The sequence below is a fragment of the Drosophila subpulchrella genome, unplaced genomic scaffold, assembly GCF_014743375.2.
Source record: "Drosophila subpulchrella strain 33 F10 #4 breed RU33 unplaced genomic scaffold, RU_Dsub_v1.1 Primary Assembly Seq61, whole genome shotgun sequence".
Classification (NCBI taxonomy): domain Eukaryota; kingdom Metazoa; phylum Arthropoda; class Insecta; order Diptera; family Drosophilidae; genus Drosophila; species Drosophila subpulchrella.
The window spans coordinates 526,438-539,441 of record NW_023665697.1 but is presented as its reverse complement, the minus strand read 5'-3'; the positions used below and the strand labels follow the sequence as shown (position 1 = coordinate 539,441).

The 13,004-nt window shown below is 40.9% G+C and overlaps 1 protein-coding gene across 12 annotated transcripts in view; it reads left to right on the top strand.

The window, feature by feature from the left end:
• The window catches only part of LOC119562564 (putative serine/threonine-protein kinase STE20-like), a 244,685-nt gene that overhangs the window by 99,018 nt on the left and 132,663 nt on the right, over positions 1–13,004 (top strand). For 2 of the 12 annotated variants that reach the window (XM_037875769.1, XM_037875774.1), the window contains one exon: positions 14–74. The exons of 9 other annotated variants lie outside the window; for them this stretch is intronic. The gene's annotated coding sequence lies outside the window, so the exon portion shown is untranslated. Of the gene's footprint in view, positions 1–13; positions 75–9,554; positions 9,638–13,004 lie in introns of those variants that run through there. One more of the 12 variants, XM_037875768.1, reaches the window with a different exon arrangement.

Sequence of the window (13,004 nt, the reverse complement as noted above, 5' to 3'; positions counted from 1 at the left end):
CTCATTGTTTTAGATTAAACTTTTTCTGGCGCCGATACCAACCGAATCAGAAATCAATTCAATTTAATCAATTTAAAAAAAATTTCGTTAGTTTTTGGGTAAAATGTTATAAATATATTTACATTTTCCATTACGCTTTTCGCGGAACATTATTAGATTTGTTTTTTAAAGTATTTTTTAGTTTGGCCCGATTGAGGTCAAATATAGTAAAATAAAGTAAACAGAATGGCAGACTCCCCAAAAAGTTTTGCATTTATGTTGAAAAAAAAGAAGGCGACAGCTGAAGAGAGCGGACGAGTCTCGTGCGAGCTCCGCGAAAAGTGCAAGAAAGTTTATTAATTAAAAGACAAACAAAACACCTGGTTAATTACAAATAAGTGAAAAGACGCTAGAACCCAAAGAAATTTAGGTTACAACTCACAAAATCGGTGTAATGACTTAAACTAGCTCATAATTATTTTAACTTATAATAATAAATAAGTGCCACGCTAATAAAAGCTCAATGAGCTACGAACAAAATAAAGAGACTGAGCTCCGCGAGCCGAAGAGACGGTCTCAACGCGTGATAGCGAAGTGCAAGAAACGACCCTACTGTCGGTCGATAGCCAAAGAGCACGATCTTGCTCACCATGCTTACCTAAGGCTACCCCTACTCCGACGGCGTGGAGTCAACAATGCAAAAACCCCCCGACCATCAGTTTCTACCCCTGGCGCACCAACAACATGCAACGGTAAAACTGCATCCGCACTAAATATGTCAGCAACAACTACAGCTACGGCAAAAAACCAACAAAAACCACAGCTACGGCTATTATTTCGGAATCGACTGCAACCGCAGCTCTAAGTACAACGGCAACAAAATCCACGACAACAAATGAAAACCAAAACAAAATTCAGCAAGCGGGACCGGCCATACAGACCGGACTAGATCGGTACATCCATGTCAAGCGTAAGCTTAGCCCGCAGAATACCGCGGTAGGTAACAAGTCAAAAATTAACCGTGTCCAAATATAAGATAAATTACCCGGGAGATCCAGCAGCAATAGATTTGCGCTTCTAGCAGAAAATGAACCAGAACAGGCTCAGGAGACCCAACCGAAACCTAAGCCCCACCAATTTACATTAGGGAGAAAATCTCGAACGCCCTGGTTAACAAAATTGTTGCGCTGACCGGGGACGGAAACTTTTATGTTGTTCCGGTCACAAAAGGGGATTTTCATGAAACCAAGCTTCAGACCAAATCTGAAGAACATTTCCGAGCAGTATCCAAATATCTGGAGGAAGCTAGGAAAAGCTACTACACGTACCAACTAAAAAGTAGCAAGGGCCTGCAAGTGGTACTAAAATGAATCGAGCACGACGTAACCGCCAAGGAAGTTATCGATGCTCTCAAGGAAAAAGGGTTTTCTGCAAAGAGCGTCAGTAACATTATAAACAGGAAAAAAGAGCCGCAACCACTCTTCAGGGTCGAGCTGGAGCCAGACAGCAGAGTCTTGAAGAAAAATGAAGTGCACCCCATTTGTAACCTGCAATACTTATTGCACCGAAAAATTAACGTGGAAGTGCCACATAAAAGGAACGGCCCAATGCAATGCTCAAATTGCCAGGAGTATGGACACACCAGGGCATACTGTTCACTTCGAACAGTCTGTGTAGCTTGTGGATACTTCCACAATTCGGCTAACTGCCCTGCCAACAAAGAAGACCCCAAAACGAAAAAATGCGTTAACTGCCGAGGTAACCACACGGCAAACTACAGGGGCTGTCCGATCTAAAAGGAGACAAAGGACCGCATGCGAAAAGTGACAGCAACGCGTCATCAGAATACCCAGAAGACGCCGGAAGTATTTTTCGGCACGGCTGCAAGATCCTCATTTGGTCAACTAAATGCCCAGAAGGGATTCTCATACGTCGATGCCCTTCGATCAGGGACGGAAAATCCACTCCAGTCTAATCTAGGAAACGATTAGTAGATCCGAGTACAGACACAATGCACTCTGGAATCTATGATGGTCACCATGCAACAAAGTATGATGAAAATCATGTCATTCATGAAAACGACCATGCAAACACTGGTTCAAAACCAGAACATGGTGTTACAGCTACTTTCAGCTAAGCAGTCTAAATAACAGATGGCAAATCTACGAATAACAATGTGGAACGCCAATGGCGTTTCACGGCACAACCTTGAAGTAACACAGTTCCTGAATGATAATCATATCGACATTTTGCTGCTGGTAGAGACGCACCTCACAAACAAATACCACTTCCAAGTAAGAGGCTTTACTTTCTACCGCACAGACCATCCAGATGGAAAAGCTGTAGTAGACAGCTAGGGTTTTCAGGCCTGCGTTCACTAGACTATGGATAACCTAGTGTATAGGAAGATTCGGGTTCGTGCACTTCTAGCATTGCTCGGTGCTAAGCTCGTCGGATTGTCGTGGGATCTTCCTAGTCTTCTCTATAACACGCACCGTACTACGCGAAAAAAGTTTTAAGTGCACTAAGCGGTAATCTAAAAGGATCGAACAACAAAATAATGGGTGTAAACGGACTCAAGGCACGCGGACGGACGTTGAAGGCACAAGCGAATCAGGAAACATTAAGAGTTGGGGTGGCTCGATGATATTGCCGCCCCTTTCTGTACCCTCCCTACCATGATAACTCGTGTGAAATTGTTTGCGGTTATCCCTTATTCAATGTTTATTCATTATTCACATTTTTACTTTATATAGCGGCGGCATAGCAAGATCAATCACGATTCCGCGTTACAAATTTATTCAACCATTGTTGAACTATCAACTTCAATTAACAAAAGAAAATCAGAAATTACAATTATGATTTCAAAACAACTTAAATTCTTTCATATTCAAAAATCAAATTTAACTCAAAATATAATAAGACTCAATCTGACCGAATAACCTTCCGTTTGATTTGGCACGCATAATCATAATATCATTTATATATGGGTCAAATGTCAGAAAATCAATATGGTGGTAACAATATTCACTTACGCAAAACTCCGGCGATGCAGGTTCGGTGGGCCCATCGAAGACGCTGTGCAAGGATGCTTTTAAGACAAGTTATCATATTAATTTCTGACAAGATCAGTTATGTGGAATGTACGGATGGTCATTGTCAGAACTTAAAGAAAATTACTACTAAATCAATACAAAGGTACGCTACATAAGCTAGTACCGAAAAATTACTCTACATAGATCGAAAGTTAAACTACACAAAAGTTAGCGCCTCCGACAGCTCACAACATACGAAGGGATCTGCGTCTTCGCATGCCAGACAGCAGGTCTGATCAATCGATGCTCTCCTCCAGATACATTTGCCTATGGTGAGGCTTCTCCCATCGGCAAGCCGCACGTGGCGAATACGGGCGAAGTGCCGGGTCTGTTGCTCTCCTTCAAACGCGATCACCTATGGTGAGGCTGTTCCCATCGGCAAGCCGCACGTGGCGAATACGGGCGAAGTGCCGGGTCTGCTGCGCTTACAAAACGCCTTCCGAGATACTGCTCACTGGACTAGCCAGAGCTGAGATTCCTGATGCCGCGCGTGGCGCGTGTGGGTGAGGCGATGTGGGTGTAGCAGCAAAAGTCACATCCGGTATCCGTTCACTTCCTTATCCAAGTATGACCACGGCTGCGATCAGTGGTCCAAAAATGGCTGCTGTACTAGCACCATAACCCTCCAAATTGTCGCTCTATGGCTTAGCCAGAGCTGGGGCGGTGGATGCCGCGCGTGGCGCGTGTGGGTGAGGTTATGCACTAGCCACAGTGGTCACTCAGGTAGGCTTCCTTCGATTAGGGCGGTTCTTACAAGGCCGCACGTGGCATGCGGTTGGTGGGATGCCGGGCCAGAGATTTATGCCGTTCGCGGCGATCTGTAGCCTCGGTCACCTTCCAGAATGTTCGCGCCTTTGCTGATCGCAGGGGGCACCTAGCGCGACACGTGTCCGCGGGACAGAAAAAGTCTCGTCTTGGCCGACCGGTTGCGGGGTTGCAGACGGCGCGATCACGCCGCGCTGGCGCTGATGTTGCCGGCCGGCTTCGACAGAACCTCCTTTCTTTTCCTATTACAAAAAAAATACAAAGAAATACACGCCACTTAATAGCCTGCCTATGCGGTTAAATTCGATTGTTCTTATTTACCAGTAGTTAGGTGTAAAAATATATATATGATCCTCCTGTTAGCATAGACTTGGCCGGTGCACACACACTTAACGGAATTCAAACCGCGTGGGTTGTAATTTTCCGTTTGTATTCTACTTACGGCAGCAGCTTTGCGTCCGTTCTCAATCAAAGTTTTAAACGAAGTGAACGAGAACTCTTGACGCGAGAAGTTGGCTGTACGCTGCAGCGTTGCCAAGCACACCTAACGGGATCTTTCCAGATTCTGTTCTCCTTTCTGCCTTCACACGTTTTCGGTGCGCGCGAGAAAGAGAGGCTGTTATGCTGACAGACTATACGTGTAAGCGGTTCAGCTGGACGATATTCGCTGCTCTCTGCTATACCCTGCGTTTAGCTGTTAGACATATGCGAATTTACATGCAAAATGACTTTACTTAGATTTTTCTCAAAAGTTTATACTTCCATTTACGACTGGCCCCCACAAAGCCCACGGCGGAACCGGCATCCTAATCAGAGAACGCATCAAGCACCACTTTCACCAAAGGTTTGCAACTAATTACTTGCAAGCCACTTCTACCAAAGTGCAGTCAGGGAACGGAAACCTCAACATAGCCGCTGTCTACTGCCCGCCTCGCTTTACAATTTTTGAAGAACAGTTCATGGACTTCTACAACTTGCTTGGAGATCGCTTTATAGCTGCAGGGGACTATAATGCCAAACACACGCACTGGGGATCACGCCTTGTGACTCAAAGGAAGGCAATTATAAAATGCAATCATAAAATCGAACAACAAATTAGACTATGTTTTCCCTGGAAGCCCAACATACTGGCCAACAGACCCCAGGAAAGTTCCAGTTAATAAGCGCCAAAGCGCTTTCGGTCCTGTCGTTAGACCATTCGCCAGTGCTAAAAACTCTTCTTCGAAGCACAAAAACTACAGATCACCCCCTCAGGCTGACGTCGCACAGAACCAACTGGTTAAAATATAAAAAGTATGTAAGATCACACATCAAATTAACCCCTCACTTCAACATCGAAGCGGACATCGACTGCTCTACCGATGGAACAGATACAGAAAATGCACAGCTGCGGTTCATTAAAAAACTTTCGCCAACCAGTACATCCTCTGTGAAGGGCAGTAACTCCGATCAGAAATTCATCTGGCAGAGTGGCTCGCAGTGACGAAGACAGAGCCGAAACTTTTGCTTTACATCTCAGAAACGTCTTCTAGCCGAACCCTGCCACTGGTTCATCTGTCCTAAAATAAAATGGATTCTGAATCTAGTTCCCTACCACCATTGTTTCAGCCAAAGGAGATCGCGAAATTCATTGGAAAACTGAAACCGAAAAAGGCCCCTGGCGGTGACCGAATAACCCCAAAAATGTTAATTGAACTTCCAAACTCTGCCATTGAGTTTATTCGTAAGCTCTTCAATGGGATCACAACTCTCGGCTACTATCCGGAAAAATGAAAAAAATCTATTATCATTATAGTACCGAAGCCCGGAAAACACCACACAATTCTGTCATCCTACAGATCAATTAGATTATTATCGTGTCTGTCTAAGTTGTTCAAAAAATGCCTTCTAACTCGCATAATACCATATCTAGGAGCTCATCAATTTGGCGTCAAAACCATGGAACAATAGAACAAGTTAACAGAATAACATCAGAAATACTCACAGTCTTGAGCATCGAGATACTGCAGCGCAATATTCCTCGATGTATCTCAAGCCTTCGATCGAGTATGGCTAGATGGCCTCATGCACAAAATCAAAACACACTTGCCTGATAGCACTCACAAGTTTCTTGAGTCGTTTGTATACAACAGAACCTTCGCAGTAAGGTGCAACAACAACATCCGACGACTACATTATCAAAGCAGGAGTCCTGCAAGGAAGCGCGCTAGGGCCTACTCTGTTTCTCCTATACACAGCGGATAATCCCACGAACGAGCAGCTAACAACATCTACGTTCGCTGACGACACCGCAATTTTAAGTCGCTCGAGGTGCCCTGGCCGAGCCACAACACAGCTAGCAAACCACCTCCTCGTAGTAGAGAGGTGGCTATCTGATTGGCGGATTAAAATAAATGAAAAAAATGTAAGCACATAACGTTTACTCTCAACAGGCAAAAATGCCCTCCACTATCATTGAATAATACGTAGATTCCCCAAGTCAACGATGTACCGTATCTCGGCGTCCACCTTGACAGACTACTAACCTGGAGAAGACATATCGAACGCAAGAGAGTACACCTAAAACTAAAAGCCAGCAGCTTCCACTGGATTCTTAACGCTCGTTCGCCCCTGCATCTGGACTTCAAGGTTTTGCTCTACAACTCCACTCTCAAGCCCATCTGGACATATGACTTGGGTTTCCAGCCGATCCCGTCTACAACGCAACGACCAGCCAAGCCATCAATAACTTTCGGGCTCCCTTTAGCACAATATCAGTCATATGACTGTTAGTTAGATTAATTAGTTTAAGATTTGATACACTTATTGTTAGTATCCAAAGGGAAAATTTTCAATAAATAAATAGCAAAGCATAAAAAAAAAATGTTGAAAATATATATATAAAGGCATTGTATGTGATTACATTTTGTTTTGCGTAAAGTCGACCAAATAAAATAATCCTTGAACAAGGGTGTTCCCAGCTTAAACCCTTTAAAGCTTAATAAATTTTTCCAGCACCGATTCCATGAGAAGTTGATGCCTTGATCAAACGAGATATACAGAAGTTTGATCCAGGATCATTAAACTGTTTAGCCCAACGTATTTTGATCGCTAAACCGCCCTTGGCCCTTCCCTATATAACCCCTTAAGTTTTCCTTATTCTCGTTTTGTATATCCGTTACTCGTAGAGTAAAGGGGGATAATTGATTCGTCGGAAAGTTTGTTACAGGTAGAAGGAAGCGTTTCCGACCCTATAAAGTATATGTATTCTTGATTAGGATCACTAGCCGAGTCTAGCTAGCCATGATCGTCTGCCTCTCAGATTTCAAAATTTTTAAGAGCTAGATAGTTGGGATTTATCCTTGATCCTTGATCTACGCCCACAAAGGGCCAAAAAACTAAAACCCGTCGAACACGCGCATTTAAAAAATATTTCGAAAAATTTAAATGAGAATTGTTCAGTTCGGCCCATTCATTAAAATGTTAAACGCAAATAGAGCGTACAATCTTGGGAACAGACGCTTTGCTACTTGCTTATCTCTATCTCCCTCGCACTCCCAGTACACTTCGCTGAGTAACGGTTAACTGATAGTCAACGGCGTCGACAGCGTTCTCTCTTGTTTCTTTTATTTTTATTTTTGCCAAATGAAGTCGAAAACTGTGCAGTGGTGACTCGTTAAGTTGAGTGGGTCAAAAAGGTAAGCTAGGCATAAGCAGTTATATTTTATAAGTGTCACAATAAACACCCACGCACGTAAAAACCCTAAGTAAAACCCCGAGTTTTTCGTACTTTTGTTTTTGGAATTTCCTACTATTTCAGCGATCAAGCTACCCCCTGCCACAACAGTTGTTTTTACTTGCTTACAGCACTAAATTGGCCGCAAGGAGTGGAAAAAATCAAGCAAAAATCATAGTATTAGTGTCTAAATATAAGTTTGAAGCGCGACCATCGCACTTAACTCTTGTACAAAAGTAATTCTGTTATATGGACTGGCAATGTGGTGGACTGCTCTACACCAACAACGTATCTCGGCCCCACCAAACACAGTACAACGAATGGATGGTTTTGTATTAGTGGAGCCCTTTGAACTATCTCAAGTATTAAACCGTCCATGTCTGGACTTACCATGCATGGAGCTGGTGAGATAGGCAGCTTTTAGACTGAGGGACTCATGGCAATAAAAAACTAATTCCAATGGACATGCAAAGATTCTCGAAAACAACACGATGATCCCGGAAAAAACGGATCTGTGTTGAACACTTGAGTAAAATCAGAACCCCTTCGAGGGCTTTATTCCGAGTAGAGTAGAATGGGACCAATGCCGACCCAGCTTAACGAAAGCAATCTGCTTCTATACTGACGGCTCCAAATTAGAAGGGTGCGTTGTCGGAGGCGTGTACTCTGAACACCTTCATCAATAATATAGCCGAACTGGCAGAGATTCAACTTAAAAATCTAAACAAATCATTTGGATTAGAGCAATGTTAGCCAACCTTTGAATCGGCTGGCATCCCATATATTTTTGATCAGGATCTCTAGCCGAGTCGATCAAGCTAGCCCAGTCCGCCTGTCTGTCTGTCTGTCCGTATGAACGCTGAAATCTAGGAAACTATAAGAGGTAACATGTTTGGATTAGGCATGCAGACAATTGGCCTTTCTGCGCATCGCAAGTTTGCTTCATCGGAGTTCCACTCCCCGCATATCTTCATCTCCCTGATGGTCAAGGCTAACGACTATAGCTTTATTTCTTGTTTTCTATAAATTTTTGTATTTTTCGATGTGGAAGTAGAATTTTTGTCGTTAAAACTTTCGTTATTTTCGCCTTAGTTGAAAATTCCATCGTTCGGCGACAATAAAATTGATGAAGCTATCTAAATGTTTTTATACCCGTTACTCGAATAGTAAAAAAAGTGTTTCCGACCTAATAAAGCATATATATTTTTGATCAAGATCACTAGTCGAGTAGATCTAGCCATGTCCGTCTGTCAGACTGATCGACTTTCCATCTGTCCGTATAAACGCAGAGATCGCGGAAACTATAAGAGCTAGTATGTTGGGATTAATATTGAATATTCTTTGGTTTAATTCAAGTTTAATTCAGCAGGGTACTACCCCCACACACGCCCATAACGCTAAAGCCCATCTAGCGCCACCATTTTATAATACTCGGCTGTTTAAGAAATTTCACTAGCAAGCCATCTAGCTTTCATTACTACAGACGCTAGATGGCATGTTATTGAAATCTCGTAAACAGTCGATAGGAATGTAAGCTTGGTAGCGCTTTTGTGTGGTGTACAATCTTTGCATCAAAACTGTGACCACCGATGTTTTGTGAGTGTTAGAGTGGGTGTGATACATTGCTGAAACAAACTTACGATGCGCAAAAGTCTCTAGAATCTGCATTCCTTTTCCTGTTACATACTTTCCGTTGAATCTATATATTCTTTTACTTCACGAGTAACTAAGTGGTTATTCCAATCGTTTTAATTCAAACGAATAATTTTGATTTTCTGAAATAGAGGCATTTGTGTACCCTCTTATGTCGGCAAAAGGGACTTTTTTTTATAAATATATTAAAATAAATAAATAAATATGTATATTAAATATTTTAAACATTCTAATTTGTACGTTACGTTTATATCTTAGGAAATACCATTCCGTGTTTCAATATATACAAAAAGGATTGTTTAATTCTATTTGATAATAATTTCGAATGTTATTTCTCATTGTTTTAGATGAAACGTTTTCTAGCGCTGACACTAACCGAATCAGGAACAATGATAATACAATATGGAATTTTTAATCAATTTAAATAAACTGCGTAATATTTTGGGAAAGATTTCATTATTAAATTAACATTTTCCTTTACGCTTTTTGGAACTAATTGATTATAACAATATTAATTATTATTATGAATAACAATAATTTCTATTTCAATAAAATGTAATTTATCTCATTGTTTTAGATTAAACCTTTTCTGGCGCTGACCCCAATCGAATCAGCAACAATCATAACACAATATGGAATTTTTAATCAATTTAAAAAAAGTTTTTATTAATATATTTACATTTTTCATTACGCTTCTCGGAACATTACTAGATTTTTTTTTTAATATCTTAGCTTGTTTCGATTGAGGCCAAAGATAATAAAATAAAATAAACGGAATGGCAAAATGTTTTTGATTGTCACCTTTTTGCTTTTTGGCCAATGAAATCGTCCACTGTACAGTGGTGACTCGTTAAGTTGAGTAGGTCAAAAAGGTAAGCTAGGCTTAAGCAGTTTGTTCAAGAAGAACACTTATTGTCATAAGCTTAAGCTCTGATCAAGTCAATATGTAAATCTATCTAGGGCCTTTAATAACGATCTGTAACTTAGAACCTACAAGGGTGCAGTGTCGAACAATTGTAATCTTAAGTACAGGGCACTTGAGCCTGACCATAAATATAGTTCTTACACTGCACAAAGGGTGGCTTAGCGGGAGACCGTTGATAAGGCTCAAGCAAACAAATGTTGTCTTTGCGTAGACCATAGATAAGCATATTATAAGAATTTCATGTTAGTTACGTAAGCGAAGACTTAGAATAGTAAAAGTAAGTTTTTATACAGAACTCAAACGTTACCCTTTTATTTTGGTCATTCGAGCCTTTTTGATTTCTTGCGGAACAATTGGTTAGACCTCTCTGTTGTCTTCCCCCACCAGTGGTAAGAGACTCAGAGATTTTCTGCACCTTAAAGATTCTGCTAAGTGCTAGACATTTGCAGCTAAAGGTAGCAAAAGGTTCAAACGATTGTTTTCCCCCACCAGTTGTAAGAGACAAAAGTGTTGAACAAAAGAAATGTATAAAGGCAAGAAGAGTCTTTTTTGTTTCTAAGCACCTTAAAGATTCTGTTATCTAACAGCTAAAGGTCGCTAGGTCGCTAAGGCGTTTCCGAGGCCATAACATCGGATAAATATATAAAGAAATATAGTGATTTATATATTCAAACCAATAAGTTGGTAAGGCGTGTCCGTGGCCAACAGCGACAGCGGATATAAAAATAAATCATTTTGTGAAAAAAGCATAATAAATACAAAAAGTGCCACAAAATAACACTGGTGATTATAAATAACAAAACAGGAGTGAAACAAAAAATGTTCTAAAAAATTCAATTATTTGGATTAATATAAAAAAAGTGCCTACAATGCAAAAAAGCAATAAGATAAAAAGCATTAAGGCTAAATAGCACGAAACCAGAAGCTAACAAAACAACAATAAATTACAACACTAAAACAAAATTAAAAAAAAAACAACAAAATCATCTATAAACAAGGAAGAACGCTATAGTCGAGTACCTCGACTATCAGATACCCGTTACTCAGCTAAAGGGGCAAAAGGGAAATGGAGATATGCAAGCAGCAAAGCGAGACTGAAATGCGCCACCTACCCATGATCTCAATATATAGTTATATGGGCGGTAGACAGATTTAGGAGTTTTGGGAGTTAGAGTGGGCGTGGCAAACTTTTTTTTTTGATCAATCGATAGGTAATGACGACTAATACATATCAGTTACAATTTTTTATCTAACATGAAAATTGTGGGCGTCACAGGATTGGGAGGCTTGTGGGCGTTAGAGTGGGCGTGGCATATTCGCGTTACAAACTTGCGCTGCGCTCAAGGCTACGGAATCTAAATCTGAAATCCCAATTCTCTATCTTTGATATTTTCCGAGATATCCGCGTTCATATTAACGATTTCTTGAAGTTTGTGGGCGGTAAAGTGGGCGTGTCAAACTTTTTTTTGGGTCAATCGATAGGTATTGATAAGAACAATACATTTAAGTTTTTCTAGTTATTCTAGCATGAAAACTGTGGGAGCCACAGTTTTGAGCGTTAGAGTGGGTGTGGCACTCTGCTGAAACAAACTTGCGCTGCGTAAGAAGCTCAGGAATCTGCACGCCTAATCTCAATAGCCTAGCTCTTATAGTTTCCAAGATCTCAGCGTTCATCCGGACGGACAGACAGACGGACAGACGGACATGGATAGATCGACTCGGCTAGTGATCCTGATCAAGAATATATATACTTTATGGGGTCGGAAACGCTTCCCTCTGCCTGTTACATACTTACCGACGAATCTATTATACCCTTTTACTCTACGAGTAACGGGTATAAATATATATAAATTAAGAAAATGTTGTCCGACAAGTCCATTGAGCTCTTGCAAAAGCAGTCCGAGTTAACCCAGCAAATCATAGTTTTAGAGGCAAAAGTGCATTTAACTCAACAGGAGTTTCAAAAATCTTTTGACCTACAAAAGGTTTTTATACATAACCATAGTGTTTTGCTAAAGATCGGTGTAGTTATTTTTTTTTTTTGCTTTGCTATTAATTTTTTGAATCTTCTCCCTTTGGATACTAACAATAAGTGAATCAAATCTTAAACCAATCAATCTAACTAATATATATGACTGATATTGTGCTAAAGGGGGTCCGAAAGTTATTGCTGGCTTAGCAGGTCGTTGCGTTGTAGACAGTATCGGCTGGAAACCCAAGTCAAGCCTCTTGCGAAGTGATAGGGGTGCACAGAGAGTTTTTCATTGTATGACGCTTTTTGTTTGTCTTTTTCATCTTTTACGGTAAGAATGCCTAGGTCCATGTGGATGTTTTGGTTGCGAATATACCATGGTGCCCCAGTGATAGTTCGCAGGATTTTCGATTAAACGCGTCTGTTCCCAAGATTGTACGCTCTATTTGCGTTTAACATTTTAATGAATGGGCCGAACTGAACAATTTGGAATTGAACAATTCTCATTTAAATTTTTCGAAATATTTTTTAAATGCGCGTGTTCGACGGGTTTTAGTTTTTTGGCCCTTTGTGGGCGTAGATCAAGGATCAAGGATAAATCCCAACTATCTAGCTCTTAAAAATTTTGAAATCTGAGAGGCAGACGATCATGGCTAGCTAGACTCGGCTAGTGATCCTAATCAAGAATACATATACTTTATAGGGTCGGAAACGCTTCCTTCTACCTGTAACAAACTTTCCGACGAATCAATTATCCCCCTTTACTCTACGAGTAACGGATATACAAAACGAGAATAAGGAAAACTTAAGGGGTTATATAGGGAAGGGCCAAGGGCGGTTTAGCGATCAAAATACGTTGGGCTAAACAGTTTAATGATCCTGGATCAAACTTCTGTATAT